Genomic DNA, 14,848 nt, shown 5'->3' on the forward strand with positions numbered 1-14,848 from the left:
AGATTCAAAGGACCCGGCAGCATTAGCATCTCTGGGACCTCATTAGAAGTGCAAATTCTCAGGCCCCACCCAGAACAACTGAACAATCAGGACCCCTGGGAGCCGGGCCCAGCATTCTGTTTTATCAAGCTCTCTGCGTGCTTCTGATACGCTCTCAAGTTTGAGAACCCCTGCAGAAGGGCTCTGGATGAGAGACAAGAGTGCCAATCGCTCCAGTGATGAACAATCCTGTACATTTGATTGGGTCCCGTCAACTTGTACTTGAAAATGAGGAGATTGAACTTTATCTCTCAACTCCTTCCAGAACCAAAATTCTAAGAATGTATTTTGGGGGGGTGGGCACAGTGTGAAACAATGATGATGGTCGTTATTAATATTTCCTGAGTGCTTCCTATGAGTCTGGCACTTGGACGGGCATTCTCATTACCTGTCAGATACACATTATCTTGAAAATGAGCAAATAAATGTCACATTGTTCTAGTCCCTGTCTAAGGCTCAGCTCTGGCTTTCCTGATATACAGTTGGACTCAGGTGCAAGCTCCGTGCTTCACCACCTCCCACGTATATGGCTCATAACTCTCACCCCTGGACATCATGAGTATTGGCCCTTGTCCTGGTTTCTCCCACTAATGCGAGCTTTTTGAGGGGAGGGAGTGCATTTGTATCCCAGCATCTAGCCAAATGTCTGGCGTTTAATAAATGAGTGAATCAAGGATGAATAAATATGCTCATAACAGTAACCTTCATTCTGTGCCCAGAAATTCCACAGGCAATGGCAGGGTTATGTCTTGGAATTCCTTCAATTCTTATCTCCTCTCCCCTACTCATCCCAATCACCTCTTATTTGTTTTTATACTTCCTTCCCACAAAACTCTATGAGGTGGACTTGAATATCATTTACACCACATTCCTCAGCAAAGTCCAGAATCTGCATCTCTTAATCAACTCTGTCTTTGCCTCATCTCAGAAAGAATTGACTAGTCCTTTCCTTTTTCAAAGATATATAAAAAAATCTGTATTTTCAAGCTTGTTGTTTTCATGTGAGATGCACAATTTCTAAGTGGGTAGTATAATACAACCATTTTCACTAAAACTTTCCTGTATTTCTCCTCCTGCAACAGCAATAGGTCTTCTCCCTCACTAATTGCCCCACAGTAAATTGGTTGGAAAGTTCAGCCTTTAGTCTCCTTAATTAATATTAACATTTAATGTTAAGGTTAACATTTCCATAAGGCATGCACAAAACAAATATACAGTGTGTGAAAATTTTATTGCCAATTCTAAGATCATCACTATAAACCAAGAATTGTAGCGTCCAAGGATCACAGAAGAGGAAGCCTCAGGGATGCAGATATGCCCAGAAATGGCCTAGCTCTTGGGCCCATATGTTGCTCACGCTCACTGGTACACTTTCAGAACTTTGCCTAAGATGCTATTATAGACAGAATTCTAAGATGGCCTCAAGATTCCCCTGTGCCCTGGTGTACACACACCTTCTCCAGGTTATTCGATCAAACAGTAATCTAAGTGCTGCTGTGAAGGGATTTTGCAGATGTAATTAAGGTCCCAACAGTTGACCCTAAGAAAGGGAGATTATCTTTAGTGAGCCTGACCTAATCAGGTGAACCCTTAAAAGTGATAGGAGAGGCCGGCCCCATGGCCTAGTAAAGTTCAGCATGCTCCTCTTTGGCAGCCTGGGTTTGCGGGTTCAGGTCCCTGGCGTGGACCTACACTACTTGTCAGCCATGCTGTGGTGGCGACCCACATATAAAAAGTAGACGAATATTGGTGCAGATGTTAGCTTGGGGTGAAACTTCCTCAGCGAAAAAAAAAAGTGATAGGACTATTCAAATCATGAAGGACATTCTCCACTCCTGGCTTTGGAGATGGAGAAGGCCACAAGGCAAGGAATGGAGGTGTCCACCAGCTGAGAGCCAACAAGGAAACAGGCCCTCAGTCCTACAACTACAAGGACTGAATTCAGCCAACAACCTGAATGAGCTTTGGAAGCAGATTCTTCCTTAGTCAAGCCTTCTGATGAGACCACAGCCCAGCTGACACCTTGATTTCTGTCTTGTGAAACAATGAACAGAGAACCCAGACATGCTATGTCCAAACTTCTGACTTACAGAACTATGAGTTAGTAAATAGGTGTTATTTTAAGCTGCTGTATGTGTGGTCATTTGTTAGACAGCAATAAGAAACTAACACAGATGCCGACAGGTAATACCCGCTCCTTTACCCAAAAAGGTAGGTCTACCCTACCACATAGATGCCCCATATACTCCACAGTTCCCCCTCAGCCCCTCCACCGCTATTCTTAACCTTGCCAGAGAAGGTTCCAGAAATATGACAACTCCCCCATTATAACAGAAGGCAAATACAGTGTGTGAGGACTAGAAACCAGATTGTTCTGTGACAGGCGGTGTCACCCCTACATTCCCTATTTTGCCCCTGAGTGTGGATATCACATGCTTTTTGCAAACAATCCATTATTTTTATGCCTCAGATCATCTAGCACACAACCTCTCACCCTCACTCCAAAGCCATTCTGTATTCAGTGCCCTGAAATATCACAGGGGGTGCCAACTGCCTCGTGACTTCCATGACCCTCAAGCTGTCGGCTTCATTTTATTGTCTGTAGTAGATGGCCTGGCCTTGCTATACCACAAAATTGAGACAAGCCCTATTTTTCAAATTCCTCCATACGCACACTGATGGAGAGGGAGAGTCATTTATGGTCTCTCCTGATGGACTCTCTGTAAATTACAAGGCAGCATTTACAGGCTAAATGTTCAGCAGGAATATCCAGCTCAATGCTGAGGAATTTCCCTGCAGGGGTGATTACAGGGAAAGTGAGGACGGTGTCTTTTTTTTTTTTAACTTTCCAGTCTTGGCAGTTAACATTTAATGTAATACATCACCATGAATCACTGGGGGAGGCACTCCCACAGTATTCATTAGCTTATTAAAACGAACACAACTGTGCTGGCTGATCTAAATTGTAGAATGATGACAAAAATAACAATAATAATAAATCTTCTATTCAGTCCTTCCTCTCCTCTGTAATATTTCAGCTTGCCCTCCCCTGAGTCTGTGGGGCAGGGATGAGAATCTGTGACAAAAGGAAAACCTGCCACCCCAGCCTAAGGAATGCTATCCTCTCAGCCCAAGATGGCTCACCTGGGATGCTCTGCCCTGTACCCGGGGGAGCAGGAAGGGGTGGGCATTCTCCCCAACACACCCCAGCCCAGCACCTGGCCTCCTCCATCTGCTTTGAGAGTGAGTATGGCCTAGGAAGTGGTTTCCCAACTTTGCTGCACATGGGAATCAGCTGGGGATCTACAAGCAATACTGACACCTGGCTCCTATCCAAGACACTCTGATTTCATTGGTCTGGAGTGTAACCTGACAAATCTGGGGAGTTGTCAAAGCTCCCCAGGTGATTCGAATGAGCAGCCAAATGTGGGGACCGCTGACATGAAGACACCCTTCATGTCAAGGCTTTACCACTTATAGCAGGACAACCTCGAGCAAGTCACTTATTCTTTCTATACCTCAGTCTCCTAATCTGTAAAATGGACATAATAATGGCACCTACCTCATAGGTATTATTAAATGAAAGAATGCATGCCAATGGTTTACTTCAGTGCCTAGTACATAGTAAGCAGACAGTAGGTGTTAATTATTAATATTCTAATTATTGCCATCATTATTGTTTCCCTTGGTCTCTGGAGATCATGGAACCAAAGAATCTTGTGTTGGCAAGGACTTGAGGGGTCATCTACATTCAGGAACTACTTTTCCAAAGTTCCCAGCAGGGGACTATACAGTTTTGGCTCGCCAGCACTTTCCCCACCCAAAGGAAATCATCCTGATATTTAGATTCCCACATAGACAGTCTGAGGGTATGGTGTGGGGTAATTGGGAGTTCAAACTAGACTAAGTAGATAGCACTATAAAGCTTCATTCATTCAACAGGCATTTATTGAATATCAATTCTACGCCAAGTACTGTGTTTGAAATATTAAGTGAAGACATAAACTTACAGTCTACTTAAAACAAATTGGCAGCTGTTGGTCACCCCCCAGGGAGTTAAAGCTGAGAAGCCCCGTTGATCCATTCGTAAACTGATTCTTTTGATGAGGCTTTTCTGTTTCAGATCCATGGCGGTGGCCCAGCTCTTCTGCTGTCCATGCTCCTTCTCCCCATCCCCTCATTCCCTACCTTTCGATCAGTTTCTTCTCACTCCTTTCCCCTGCCTTGTGCTTTGTGCCCCTTACCTCTACTTCCTTTGTTCTCAGATCAACTTGTGCCTTTTCCAAGATTACTTCTCTGCCTCTCCTCCACGTGGGATATGATCTTTCTGTACAACTTGTTAATCATGACCACACAATACACATCTGCTCTTTCAAAACAACTCTTATGGATGCCTGTCTAGGATTTCATTGATTAAATCAATAATCAAGATTTGAGGGGAGTTCCCCTACCCAACAAAACACTCAAAAGCAGTAGTCTATATTTGGCTCTCCACTTAATTCTTCATTTTCTCTTCTAAACCCGCTATAATCAAGCTTCTACCTCTAGCACACCACTGAACTCCCACAGAACGATGCTACTAGTGGACCCCTGCAATACTGTGGTGCAATTCTGATGCTAACCCCCCAGAGTTAGTGCAGACCCCACAAGTTAAGGGCTTAGTCCTCCACAAGACTCCTGCTGGTTCAGGGGTCCCCAGGCTACCTGCATTCCTGACCAATTGGCTACAAATTCGAAGATTCCCATGATTGTCAAGTTTGATAATTCACTACAAGGACTCACAGAATTCTAGAAAGCACTATATTTATGATCACAGTTTTATTATAAAAGATACAAATCAAAACAAGCCAAATGAAACTCCTAGAGTGAGGTTGTAAGTGAACATAAATGAGGCCATCTTCTTACACTAAATAACCCTTTCTTAGTTGAAACCTTTCTAGCATGTGATCATTATAAATAGCTGCACACTTTCATGATTTTCTGGCCCTGATCTTGAGCACATACCCCTGCTGAGGTCCTCTGAGGTCCTTCTTAATAATTTTAATGAATTTTCCCAGCGAATAAGATGGTCTCCAGAAAGAAAGAACACCTGTAGAATAGTCATCATCATCAACAGAAGAAAAGAACAATGAGAGATCCTGGAGTCCATCATGCACATTTCTGAACCCCCTCCTCACTGCCCATTTTCCCTATATAACTGCCTCGAGATTCTGTAATCCCTGAAGATGGGTTTTTTGAGACATTAGTCACCCTTCTTCCGATCGACCACCTAATCTAATCTAATTAAACTTCCTTTCTAGGTCTCTAACTTGTTGTGATTAATTGGCTCAGATCACGGTGAGCAGAGCGAGCCCATTGCTCAGTATCAAGGTCTGGCAGGGTCCTAAAGACAGCTTGTGTGTCCTTTCCCCATGGAATCAAGGTATGTCACTCTCCTGGCACATGGATGTGTTCACCAACCAGGAAGCTCCACTGAGTTTTGGTCGTAGGCACAATTGATTGAATCATTGGCTACGTGACTGAACTCAATCTCCAGTGGCTCTCCACTCCCTAAGGCCAGAAGATAGGGCTGATATCACTCAGCCCAACCCTCTAATCACCTGGTTGGTCTTTTGGGCATGGCCAGCCCCTATGCTGAGTCATTCATTATCATAAGCTATCTAGGAGCCCACCATGAGTCACCTGTCCAGCATAAACTATCAAGGCCCACCATGAACACCAAAGACACTCCTATCAGTTGGATAATTCCAAGGATTTGAAGTCTCCCTCCCAGGAACCCAGGACAAAGACCAGCCAAATTCTTTATTATACAACAACCCCCTTGTTGCAGATTCAAATATCCATGTTGTAGTGCTCAGCAGCATTTGACAGTTGATCACTCCCTCTTTCTTGAGAGTTTCCTCCCTGAGCTCTCTGGTTGTCCTCCTACCTCACTGGCCATGCCTTCTCCTTCGCTGGATGCTCCTCCTCTCACTGGCTTTTAAGTCTTCAAGTGCCCAGACCTCTTCTCTATCTGTACCTTCTTTCACCCAGTCTTAGGCCTTTAATTAACAAAAGTACATTGATGAACCCAAATCTTTTGTGACCCCCTGATCCATCCAGGTAAATGGCGATCCCTTCCTTCCAGTTGCTCAGATTCATTACTGACTGCTCTCAAAATATATCCTGAGTCTCACTACTTTTCACCACTCCTACCTCTACCAGACTATTCCAAGCAAAAGCATCTCTCATCTACGCTATTGAAGTTGCCTCCTCACTGGTCTCCTGGTCCCAGTCTCCTCTGCCCATGGTTCTGTTTTTCACAAGGCAGCCAGGTGATCTTTTAAAAATGGAGTTCAGGCCACTTCACTCTTCTGCTCTAACTTTCCTATAGCTTCCCGTCAGACTTAGAACCCCAAGTCCTTACACATGACCTGGTCCCTGCCTCTCTCTCCACTGTCATCGCCTACTATTCTGCCCTCTGCTCTACCTGTGGCAGCCACACTGCAGGCTCCTCCCTCATGGACTCTGAGCTCCCTGTTCACTCTGCCTTGAGCACTCCTCCCCAGACCTGGAACGTCTTATTCTCTCGCACTCTTCAAGTCTCTGCCCAAATGCTGGATCTCCAAGTGTTGAGGTTCCTTTCTAAAGAGCTGATGCCATCTGTGGCACCCTCTATTCTCTTGCCCTTATCACTACTTATTTATTCTATATTTACTCATTTTTATTTATTTTGTCTCTACTAATAGGGGTATACATTTGTCTGCTCAGGCTGCTGTAGCAAAATACCACAGACGGGGTGGCTTAAGCTATAGACATTTATTTCTCATAGTTCTGGAGGCTGGGAGTTCAAGATTAGGGTGCCGGCATGGTCAGTTTCTGGAGAGAGCTCTCTTCCTGGCTTGCCGATGGCCGCCTTCTTGCTATGTCTTCACGTGGTCTTTCTTCTGTGTGTGCAAAGAAAGAGAGAGAGAGATTTTTGGCTTCTCTTTCTCTTCTTACAAAGGCATCATCTTTAGAGGATGTATAAGTGAGTGTTCTCCAGAGAAACAGAACCCGTATGTGTATACATATAGAATTAACCATCACAGAGGAGAAGGCATGGTCAGCTGTCAAGTGCCCTCTTAGCTTTAGCCTTTCCTTCTTCCCACATCTGGAGCTTCCACAGCTGTCTTGTCAGCCTGGGAACCAAAGCTCTAAGAATAATGGATCAAGAAGCTGGAAAGGATCTGGGTTTCTGATGATTCATGGAACCTTCGACTGCCTACTTCCAGATTTCGCATTATAAGAGACAAAAATATATGCTTATCTTATCAATGTCCCCGTTTTTCTTTTAATTTTTCTGCTACATGCAGCTAAACTAAATTCTTCACATATACAAAGTTAGACTTCAGAGGCCCCTAATAATGGCCTGTGTCTTTCTACTTTACTGATCTGTGAAGTGTTCCTCATGCAGCAGGCTGCACTCTATAAGAGAACCCCATATTTTTACCTTAAATGTTCAAAGCAGTAAGTAGACACAGAAGTATATCAGCAGTCAACCTGCTAGACAGGTCCCACTCATTGCATCTGTACCTTTTCAACTCCTTCCAAATATTTGAACAATCACAGAGCACTATCAGCCATGGGCAAAACTGAGAGGCCACCCAGGGCCCAGATAGAGAGAGAATCCAAAATGTCTTGTTTACAAACAACACAGCGGTAAACAAAGACTTGTGACTCTTATTTCTGTGACATATCCAAATCATTTTGGAATTTATCAAAAACACTTGAAGATGTGAACACTGGGAGAGTAAAAGCTATGCATTTGCCCAGCTGGCCAGAGTCTTCTGCAGACAAAGCTAAGTGATTCAAATGTTTGTACATGGCTGCAATTTGGGACTTCTGCTCCTCTGGCCAGGGGGCTGAATCAGAACTAAAATTATGCTTTGACCTTGACTCTAAGGTGTACATTCCTAGTTCAGTGCCTTGGTCCCTGAGCTTATCCAGATGGTGAGGGTTTTTTGTTGTTTTTTTTTTTTTTGCTGAGGAATATTCACCCTGAGCTAACATTTGTGCCAGTCTTCCTCTACTTTATATGCAGGTTGCTGCCACAGCATGGCTGATGAGTGGTGTAGGTCTGCGCCCAGGATTCAAACACGTGAACCCGCGCTGCCGAAGTGGATTGTGCAGAACTCAACCACTAGGCCATGGGGGCAGCCCCCAGATGGTGAGATTTTTGAGAGTGGGTAGCTTGTCCTCACCATTTTGAATCTCTTGCAATCCCTGCTGCTGAGCCTCATATGTAATCGGAGCTCAATAAAAATGGATTGGTTCATTGCCACGTTACTGAAATGCAACTGAGCTTCTGAGAACTTGACACGTTATTGAATGGAGGTAATATTTTGTTTAATAATATTAATTTAGCTTATAGGTTTTTGAAAAGGGAGTCTATAACATGCAAAAAGAACATTCTGGGAAAAAAATTTAATTTATAGCACCAAAGAAGAGAAGAAATGACACAGAAAATTTTAAATAATGAGAAGAAAAAGCAAGTGTCTTACTGTTTCTAGTAGAGCTGTTCTGACCGATCCCAACATCAGTTTCTTTCACGTGGCTGGGGAGATAGTTCAGCTACACTACAAGAGAACCATGCACAGACACCTGTGGGCTCAGCGGTCAGGATAATGACCTAGGGTCTGACCGCGCTGCAGGAGAAACCGTCAGACACTTTGCATGCTGGGAATGACAAGTTAATATAAACTGTGCCATGAGCCACATACAGAAGCAATCTGTCAACGGTTCCTTACACAGCTGAGCTCTTTCAACCCAAACACAGTGGGCCCTCTCTATCCATTGGTGTCACATGTCTCTTGGTATCTGCTACATTCTTCCCTTTCACTGCGGTCAGGCTTCTCCAAAGGGCAAAAGGTAAACCCACCACACTTGTCCACCACGAGCTAATATGATGAACTGAACTGTGTTCCCCCAAAATTCATATGTTCAAGTCCTAACCTCCAGCACCTCAGAATGTGACTGTATTGGGAGATAGGGCTTTAAAGAGGCAATCAAGTTAAAATGAGGCCCTTAGGTTGGGGCCCTAATCCAATATGAGTGGTGTTCTTACAAGAAGAGGAAGAGACACCAGAGATGCACACACAGAGGAAAGGCCATTTGAAGACAGAGAGAAGACAGCCAGCTGCAAGCCAAGAAGAGAGGCCTCAGGAGAAACCAAACCCGCTCACATCTTGGTCCTGGGCTTCCAGCCTCCAGAACTGTGAGGAAATAAATTTCTGTTGTTTAAGCCCCCAGTCTGTATAGTTATAGCAGCCTGAGCACATGAATACAGCTACCAACAGCTCCCCAGCTTTGCTTCTCACAGCTTCCAAATCTAGAGAGAGTGGCTCTCTCAGTTCTAGTTTTTAAGATACCCTGGGAGGACTGGCCTGGCTTAGAGTCAGGTCCACTCTTGGACCTGGCAGGACCCAGGACTGCAAATGCAAAGCAAGGGTGCTGGCCCCTTAGGCCCTAGTCTTCCTTCATTTATTCCTGCTGATTCAGTCAGGGTTCAAGCAGAGAAGCAGAACCACTAGGATATGTATACACGCATACATGCACACACACAAATACGAATTTATTACGGGTATTTGACCTTACACAGTTGTAGATACTGGTTACATAGTCTCTGTAAGGCTGCTTCTCTGCATCAGATGCTGGAGGTTGCAGTTTGCAAGTCAGAGAGCTTGGAAGGGAAGATGGATGCAAAGTGAATGCTGTGGACTGAATGTGTCGCCACAAAATTCATTTGTTGAAGCCTAATCCCCAATGTGATGGTATTTGGAGGAGGGTCCTTTGGGAGGTAAGTAGGTCATGAGGGTAGAGACCTCATAAATGGGATTAGTGCACTTATAAGAAGAGACACAGGAGAGATGATCTCTCTCTGCCATATGACAACACAGCAAGAAGGCAGCTGTCTACAAGCCAGGAAGAGAGTCCTCACCAGAACTCAACAATGCTGGTATCCTGATCTTGGACTTCCAGCCTCCAGTGCTGTGAGAAATAAATGTTTGTTGTTTAAGCCCCTCAGCCTATAGTATTCTGCTATAGCAGCCCCAACGGACTAAGAGGTCGGGGCGGGGGGGCATTGAGGACAAGCCAGAACCCACAGGACAGACTGAAACCATGTCTTTCTCTCAGTGCCTCCACCCTTGATGATGGAGTGTCCCATAGTACTCGGAAGTTAGGCCCTTTTGCCACAGAGCTAAACACCCACTTGGCTCAGGCATCGGAAAACCTGAGGGAGAATCCCAGGGAAGGTGGAGTAGCTGCAGGCCAGCTGCTGGCCCACGCCAACAACATGAGGCAGCAGACAAATGATAAGGTGCACAGGCTGCCACAGCACAACCTGCTAAGTGCAAAGACAGTATGGCGTCCTCCAGTTTTGTGTGAAATGTCCCTATGGCCTACTCTAACTGGAAATACGCAGGAAAGGGAATTCTGGGAGGTGAGTGCAGCCTAGCCAAGTTGACACACAACAAAGCCACCACACTTTCTAAGAGCAGATCCTCCCTGCAGGATTATGTGGGTGTTCAGTAAAGGCAACCCACCCCTGCCCTTCTCCTTCCTTTCCCACATTCCTCTTCCCACCTGGTTCCCTCCTCACTTCTTTTCCGTTTCTCCATTATCCATTGTCGGGGGAAGAGGGAGGATCTCCCTCTGCCCTTTCCCTTAAGGTTCTTCTGGCTGGCCAAATAATCAACAAGACAGGTTAGCAGGAGAAAATAATACCAAGTTTAATAACATGTATACATGGGAGAAAGCAGGGACACTGCGTTTCTCAACACAATAGCAGAAATTCTCGTCTTAAATATCATTTTCAGCCAATGACAAAGGAGGATTTTGGGGGTGGGGGAGTCAGTTACAGGAGATTACCACTAAAGCACAGTAAACAAGAGTAAGGTTTATTATACAGCCCCAAGGCCTCATCTTCCACATTGATAAGTTACTAGAAATGAGCTCACCCCCCCTTTTTCTCAATACAGAGAGGGAGATACCTTTACAAATGGAGACTTCCCTTGTAAATGATTGTCTGACAACTCCTCGCAGGGCCATCCAAAGAATGTGGCCAGAGAGACAGGACTCCCGATAAGATGGGCTTGTTGGTGCCTTTTCTCTTTTATAGCAGTCATGATAATAACCCCTTCCTAAAACAGATTTTTTTGGTTTTAAATTCTTTAGGCAGTTTGGGAGGGGAAACTCAAATATTTTTCCTGAGCTCTCTGAGTCCTTATTGTCTTCAGCTCGAAATAATCCGCATACCAGAGTGGTGCTTCCTGGGGCAGCTTGCCCTGAGCACCATCACCATGAAGCCCAAAGTGCCAGATAGTGGGAGTGTTTCAGAAATTGTTAGGATCAAGAAGGGCCCAGAAGGACACTGCAGACACCTAACTGGCTGTGGGGACAATTGCTTTTCAGTGGGATGAAAACCCAGAGTGCAAATCCTTAACCCAGGGCTTCTAGCACCCCCTACACCTGTCTGAAACAGGCTTGAACTGTCTGATATTGTGATTTCTGATAAGAAATATATATTTGGTCTTCATCCACTGCTCCTGACACATAGCTCCTAAAACCTTGGAATTTCCTAAGTGATGAGAGCAATAAAGGTGTCTTTTGTTATGTTAATGAGGTGACTTTTGGACCACATCTAAGGGTGGGGGCTGGTTGCCAGGAGAACCAATCATGTGATTAGAGGTTTGGAATCTTCAGTCCTACCCCACCTGACCTCCAGAGAGGAGAGAGGAGCTGAGGGTTGAATCATTTGCCAACGGCCAATGATTTAATTAATCATGTCTATGTAAAGAAGCCTCCATAAAAACCCATAGGACAAGTTCAGAGAGTTTACAGGTTGGTGAACATGTGGAAATTCAGAGAGAGTGGCACTCTCAGAGAGCATGGAAACTCTGCCTCCTTTCCCCATACCTTCCCTATGCATCTCTTCCATCTGCCTGTTCCTGAGTTGTATCATTTTGTTATAAACCAGTGATCTAGTAAGTAAGCTGTTTCTCTGAGTTCTGTGAGCTGCTCTAGAAAATTAATCAAACCCAGGTGGAGAGTTAAGGGAACCTCTGATTTATAGCCAGTCAATCAGAAGCACAGATGACAACTTGGACTTTCAATTGACATCTGAAGTGGGGAGCAGTCTTGTAGGACTGAGCCCTTAACCTGTGAGATCTGATACTATATCCAGGTTGATAGTGTCAGAATTGAGTTGAATTGTAGGACATCCAGCTAGTGTCAGAGAATTTCTTGGTGGTGTGTGGAAAAAAAATCCACACATTGGAATTGGGTGCAGAATCGTTAAACTGGCTTTTGGTTCTATCTTTTGGAACCCAAAAAATGAGAGTGAGGTAGATTATAATGATAATTTTACTTTCTCGTATTTGGAAATGTATCTACCCAGTATTGAATAATATTCTGGAAATGGAGGAGTTTTCTTCCTCCTTCTCAGAAGGAGACAAGTATCTTATTATCACAAATGAAACTTTAACAGATTTAGAGAAAGGGCTATACTACCCCTAAGAAGAGTCTAAATCCAAATCCTTTACACATTTCCCATGGATATGAATCTCAAATGTTCACCACTTCTCATTGATCATAATCAAAAGATAGAAGAGACAAATTTTCAAGGGAAGGATTGGTCCTCCAATAGAAATACTTGTTTCCATGGTGACACTCTATTAAGTTACAGTTTGGAACAGGGAACTGATAAAAGCAGTTGACTAGAGATTTTGAATTTTAAATCCATATTATCACTTAGAGTGTTGGGGGATTTGAACACCTCCAGAATGACTTCAAATGTTGTGAAGGGTGAGTCGCTAATACCATTCCTAGCCCAGGCAGGTAGCTGTATAACCAGGCCTACCAGGAAGAGTCGAGGAGACAGACATGAGTTTAGTTACTGACTCTGAATTCTTTGCCCAAGTAAGTCAAACTTCTCTGAAGCTTGATTTGGGAATTAGTTATTCAACATGTGGCTTTTCCTCTCTTGGGGTCAATTAAATGCTCATTAGAACAATGGCTGGCAACTTTGACTTTAAGTTAAAATAACCTGGCAAGCTTCTTAAATAATACTGATGCCAGAGTCTCACCCCTAGAGATTCTGATTCTATCTGTTTGGACCGAGGCCCAGGCGATGGTATGTTTTCAAAGCTCCCCGGATGAGTCTAAAGAGCATCTAGAGTTGAGAATTAGGCACTAGAGTCTCTCTCCTGGTTAAACAGTTTCCACAGGTTGTCTTGATAAGAGGCAGGTCTCCACAGCTCATACTTCCATTTATTGAGTGTTTGTTATGGAACAGACTGAGGACTTTCATTAAATTATCTGCTTTAACCTGTCAGCAACCGTCTGGGGTAGATGTTTCCATGAGCTCCATTTTGTAAATGAGAAAAGTGAAGTATACAAAGGTTAAATAGCTGCCCAAGTTTGCATAGCTAAAAAGCATAGAGCTGAATTCAAACTCCAGTTTGGCGTCAACCAAGCCCACGCTGTTCGCCACCATTATAGTGCCTTCTCCATCACTGGGTAGCCCACTGGCTACTGAGGAAATGCCCAGTGGTCTAATTCTCATCCGCTTCACGGAAGAGGCAGAAGCAAGGTGAGAAGATAAATGCATCTCATAGGCTTTACTTTAGAGGTCTGATAGAAAGTTCATAGAGTCTTAGCACTGGTAAAAACCTTCAAGGACACCTGGGTCAACCACTTCAATTCATAGAAGGGGAAACATAAATCCAGAAAGATTAAGTGACTTCCAAGGTTAATAAGCAGATTGACTTCAGAGCACCATCTCCTAATTGCAAGTAAAGTAAGTTTTCCCTGCATCCTTTAGTTTCCTATTTATCATCTAGCAGAGGAGAGGACACAAGTGGACCAGCAAACTTAATTCACAGTTGGTTAATGTGAGTGTTATAAGGTAGGGGGCACAGAGGAAGAGGAGCTTGCTTGTGGCTGGTGAGATTGGGGAAAACTTCTTGGAGGAAGTGGCTTCAAATCTGAGCCAAAATCAGGTAGGCTTCTGATTTGCTGAGCTAAAAGAAAGAACATTCCATAGGGAGGGAAGTGTGTAAGCAAAGGCAGGAATAGGGGAGATTTGTTCTGGGAAAATAAAGTAGGCTGAATTATCTTGAGAAGAAGGGGTATGTGAGGAGACAAAAACCAGAGACAAGACAAGGAAGACAGAGCCAGGGCGCCATCTAAGGGGACTGGACTCTAATCCAAAGGCAGTGGGACTGTGACTACTGTGTTCAGTGAGGAATGACTGTGCTTCAAAAGCAACATGACACGCTGAAGTGGACAGCGATGAGGGTCTGAGACAAGTCATTGCATCCATCCTCTCACGAGGCAACGAAGGTCTGACCTACTACAAAGGTGGTGGGGAAGGAGAGAGACTCGAGAGAGTGGGGGAGGGAAACAAAAAGCTACAATGGGGAAGTGGAAGAGAATGGGGGAAAGAGAGAGATGTGAAAGGCAAAAATCAACCTCAGCGGTTGATGGAATTGTACTTACATTGGACCCCACCTCATAAAACAGAACCTAGAGAGTTCTACTTTCCCAGATGAGAGCTCAGTGGGAGAGGAAAGTCCTGCAAGAAGGAGAAACAGGACAGGTACAGAGGTGGCCTCTGGGGTAGGAGGAAAGGGGAGGGCAGGAGGTGAGGGGGAAAGGCAGCTAGAGAGGAAATGTGGGGGTGGGTGCAGACGGCCTCAAAGGAAAGCCTCCATTTTCTGCCCTTTGCCCTGTTTGGATAGATGACCAAAGTGGTGTCAGTGGGGACTGTAAATGACAATGAACAAAG

This window comes from Diceros bicornis, chromosome 14, assembly GCF_020826845.1.
Source record: "Diceros bicornis minor isolate mBicDic1 chromosome 14, mDicBic1.mat.cur, whole genome shotgun sequence".
In the NCBI taxonomy this organism is placed as follows: domain Eukaryota; kingdom Metazoa; phylum Chordata; class Mammalia; order Perissodactyla; family Rhinocerotidae; genus Diceros; species Diceros bicornis.